Source organism: Theobroma umbraticum, unplaced genomic scaffold, assembly GCF_002168275.2.
Source record: "Theobroma umbraticum cultivar Fairchild unplaced genomic scaffold, ASM216827v3 scaffold_56.0, whole genome shotgun sequence".
NCBI classification, from domain to species: Eukaryota; Viridiplantae; Streptophyta; class Magnoliopsida; order Malvales; family Malvaceae; genus Theobroma; species Theobroma umbraticum.
The window spans coordinates 7,664,676-7,669,837 of NW_018397256.1; the positions used below are offsets into that span (position 1 = coordinate 7,664,676).

Sequence of the window (5,162 nt, forward strand, 5' to 3'; positions counted from 1 at the left end):
AAAATTCCCTAACATTCCTACCTCTACCCCACACAAAACAAATCGAAATGAATATTCCTTAAAACACACTCTTAGAACCCCCCCCCCCCCCCCCCCTTCCTTCTCCACCTTCACTACTCTTAATGTTATGTTAATTCTAGTTTCATAAATATGGTGTCAGGATGAGGTGAACCTTGAAAATTATTCTTTTCTTTTTCTTTCCTTTTTTTTTTTTTACTCAATGAGATCATATTTGATTGGCTTAAAGCATTGCAAAAGATTATCTTGCCACTTTGGTGACCTTGACTGTGTCTAGGACTGTAATGTTTCTTCAGTCTCTTTCGTGGTACGTGTTTTTTGCTATATAAATTTTAAGTTGCCTAGAGATGCATAGCTAGCAATAGATTTGCAAACACATATCATATTATACTTTGGTTTCATGTTGTGCACATTAGTATTATTACTGCTTGGCCTATTTTCTGTGATTGATAATAATTCTATTTATCAGTTTTTATAATTACAAGAAATTTTAGTCGGTTTATTCCAAGTGTTTGTACAGAGTTGTTAAATCTCGTTGTTTTTGTGAGTCTTATCTTCTCTGTAAAATGTCATGTTGCTATGAAAACGTTATTGAAGGCATCATAAACTTACATATAATCATATTACATTATGTATTGTTGAAAAACATGCATAGGGCTGTGGTCTACCACTGAGTCACTTTAGATGAAGAAAAGCATTGGGAGGTGGTGGACCAATGGTTATTGTTGGACTTTAGAAAACTTTTCCCTTTTACCAGTCTATTAATGTGCTTCCATAGAGTTTTTATGAGGTTGGAAAAATCGAAACTGTTAGACTTGACTGAGCTTTTTTAAATTCAAATAGAAGAGCATACAACCTTATTATTTATATTCATTTATTTGTTTTTACATGAACCTTTAGGGATGAATTTTTTTTCAGTTATCGTTAAGTTTCTAGTTCATTAATTCATATATTCTAAGATTGCTTGAATTCTGATTATTTAATCTTCTTATATATTTGTGCCTTGCACCTGATTAAACCTCAAAGCTCATTATTCTTTCTCAGTCATCTACCATGCATTGTCCAGTTTCAGTTACTCCAGAGTACAGTCTTTGTATGATTAATTTTCTTGCAGACACATAAAATTAAAGACTAAGTGCATATTCAGTCAAGTACAAAGACATTTAAAAACAGTAATGTTGTTACTGCCACTGTCATACTTGTTTATGTCATCTGATGTCACGCCCTTTTATGTGATTACCGAAGTTTCTCTGTGTATTTTTTATTATTATTCATGTAAAATTTATATATGGTCTCAACTTATGCGTTAAGTTGGCACAATGCATTGTCCATGTGATTATTATTGGACTTTAGGCCTACTATAGTAGCTAGAGATCATACTTGACCCTTCAGCAGAAGTGCGATCTGAGCCTGTGAATCAAGCTTTTCTGCTGCATAGTACACTGAAAATTATAATTGCATCAAGTTTGATACAGATGTAATGTTGGAATTTGAGAAATTGGATTCACCAGGAAGATTGGACCTAGAAACTTTTGGCTGCTGCTAATTTTATATTCAGCAATGTATATTGACTGGATATAAGACATTGTTTGCTTGCCTTTCATCCCTATCTGCAGTATTTGCTTATTACTGGGGCAAAAATTGCCTTCATGCTCCTACTTGAGCTCTGATGTTTGTCTTAAATTTCATGAAGAGCAGTTGGGTGAAAATTACATTTTTAGTTGTAGTTTTAGACCTTAATTTTTTGCTGAATTTTTTGCAGATGATCAAGTTTATCAGAGCCATGATTCTTTTGCTAATTAAACTATCAAAGCATGCCAGTTGCTATCTCTCTTAAGCCCTTTCTCCCACCTATTACACCGGCACTACGACGAGCACCACACACGCAATCTCAACCTGCTCCCCAACCGAAGATCACCACCTAAGCTTGTTACCATCGCCCCTCTGATACTTGTGCCGATTTGTGTGATTGGAATAATTCCCCAATGGCCGACAAAATATCCTATTCTTCCGCGCCACTTTGGGACACAGCCCTCCTGCCCCATTCAGACGCACTGCCTCACTATTATTGCTGAAATAGTTTCAATGGAAAACTTTGCCACCTCATGGTTGGTCCTACGTTCACAACCACGTCGATTTTTGACAGCATCATCTTCAGCAATGAATTAGACTTGCTTGAGATCAGGTGGCACGAGCTTGATCCCTATCTTTTCAAAATTCGTAATCGCTGAGTCAATACAACTTTCACTGGCATCCCCAAACCCCTATTCTTTGCATCAAACCGTGCCAGGTTTGCCTTTGCTGAGGAGAAGATCGTCCATGGTGTATTTCCAGGCCAAATCGCATCCCTTGGTTCACATGAAGACCCATTTGTTCTGGAATCACTCCAACGTGGAGCTATGAATGGATTGCTTCTCAGTGCGGGGATATCCAGTGGAGATTTGCTAATAATGTCGGACACAGATGAGGTCCCAAGCCCACACACTTTGAACTACTACAATGGTGTGATGGAGTGCCACCTGTATTGCACCTTGAGTTGAAGCATTACATGTATTCCTTTGAGTTTCCCGTGGATTATAGCAGTTGGCGAGCCACAGTTCACTTGTATAGCCCTTGGACTCGGTACCGCCACTCACGCCAAACTGATGTAATATTTTCTGATGCAGGATGGCATTGCAGCTTTTGCTTTCGGAGTCTTGAACAATTTGTGTTTAAGATGACTGGTTACAGCCACGCTGACAGGGTGAAAAGGATGGACTTTCTAAATTATTCTAGAATACAGAAAATCATTTGCAGGGGAGATGATCTCTTTGATATGCTTCCTGAAGAGTACTCCTTCCAAGAGTTGATCAAAAAGATGGGTTCTATCCCGCGTTCAGCTTCAGCAGTTCATCTCCCTGCGTATTTGATAGAAAATGCAGATAGGTTTAGGTTTCTTCTCCTGGGGGCTGTATGGACGTAAAGATTTTACAATCAGCCTGTGAGGTGACAGAGAAACCATTTACATTAGACACCTTCTGCTTAATCCGTTTCCCTTTTCTTCCGAGGATGTGAAGGTCTAGCATTTACTTGGAGTGGTGTGACAATCAAATACTAGAAACAATTTAGTTGAAGTAGGTCAAACTCAAAATATTGAATTTTGAGTAATTTATTCTTCCTTGGAAGGAAAACTGTGATTAGTCGAAGTCAAATTTATAATACCATTGGATTAAACCATTAACTGTGCTGCTATGTCAATGATGTTGCGATGACATGTACACTTTCTTGTTTAGATAATGTTTCAAGTATCAGAAATTTCAATGATTTTAACCAAAGCTTGGCAGTGTCTGGATTAATGAATCCGAAATGAAACACACGAAAGGAGCATTTCAAGATTGGAAAACGGCTGGACTTTGTGGTTTGTATGGGCAGTCCATAACGTGACATACTCTTCATCTGGACTTGGGTCTAAGAATGGGTTTTTAGCGCCTTTTAGGGGTATCCATGAATCTCGGCTCAGATTCACTTCCCAATTCTCAAGCGAAGCTATCTGAATTGGTTGGTACTAAGGACTTCGACGTGCAATCATTGAGTCCAATCTTTTCTTTTGCCATCCACAAGATCGCTAGAAACTTCCCCCTGCCATGAACCCCAATTTTGTTTTTTTTGCACACACGTGAAAGTCCTTTGCAGTGTATATAAAATTTCAATTCTAAACAAAATTTTTAGATAAAACATCTGCCCAGAATAGTTCAATAGTCATTTTTGCAATCTCGAGAGAGGCCAATCATGTGCTACAACAACAAGTAACAGTTATCCCATTTGGGTTCTCTCTTTTGTTTGAAAAACAAAAAAAGGAGAGGAATTAAGGAAGGGGAAATGAGAAATCCCTAATCCCAAAGGAAAAATGGTGCTGATAGAAATACAATTGGCCATATGTTGAAAGCTTGTAAACTGTTGAGTGAATCTAATGTTTTGCAGCAACAAAAGGATACTTGTGAAATGAGGGTCGTATATTTTTGGACCGACCATATAGTTTGTAATCAAGTACATATTTGTGATGGATAAAGTAGTTTTTTAACAGCACAAACCTCCAATTTTGGTACGTCAGTGGCCAACAAAGCTTAATGTTCTAGGCAACTTCCTCATGCCGTTTACACACTCACTACTCCTGACAAGTCATGCTTGTCTTTTTCATCAGTTTTGGTCTCATAAACCTTTTGTTTCCCATACCATAAATTATTGCTTACGTCTCTCTTTATATATATTCAAATCTTGCTCTTTTATCAAATGATAATTATGTATCTATTATTAAATTAAATATTTAAATATACATTAAATATATTAATTGTAAATTTAATAAATTAAACATAATTAAAATTTGACATATTAACACAAATAGATTTACAATCTAATAAACTCTTATAATTAATATTTGATTAATTAATATTAATCAAAATATCATATATTATTCTATACCCACGTGATGTTAATGTGAAATGTGAAAACGTCACATAATCATATTATTATATCTCATAAATAGGTCACGTTATCATATATTATAACACATTAACATATCACATGACATAAAATGATAAAGTGATACTTTAATTAATAATAATTAATTAATTATTAATTATAAAAATTTATTTTAATTTAAAATTTTTATTTAAAAATTTTAATATATTATACTTAAATATAAATAACATGTCAACCCGAATTTTGTTGGGTATCTAATTAACAAAACAAATGATCTATATAATAATTTTTCTAATAAGAGTTACCGCATTTCATTGACCCGAGTTTCTTTTAATTGTGAGTCTAACCTAATTGATTAATGTTATCTAATAACTTGACATATTTGATTTGAAGATAAAAATTAAAAAAATATATATCAAAAGAAGAAAGAAGAAATTTTAAGATTATTTCTAATATATAGTTTGAACTTCAAACGCAAATAGGTCCCCATCCGAAAATGCAACAATATTGACTTTTAAAATATATTAAAATTCCAAATAAGATTTATCCAACTTAGCATAAAGAAATTTTAAATGAAAAGTAGGATATTGGAGTTTGAAGAATAAACTTTGAAGCAAATTGAAATAAATTTTGAATCTTGCTTATTTCTTGCATCCATTTGAAAGTGACACGTGCTACCCAAATTC

At 34.6% G+C, this 5,162-nt stretch overlaps 1 pseudogene; it reads left to right on the forward strand.

Moving 5' to 3' along the window:
- Positions 1 to 2,123: 2,123 nt before the first annotated feature.
- On the forward strand, positions 2,124 to 3,025 carry LOC110410364 (uncharacterized; annotated as a pseudogene).
- The last annotated feature ends 2,137 nt before the right edge of the window (positions 3,026 to 5,162 follow it).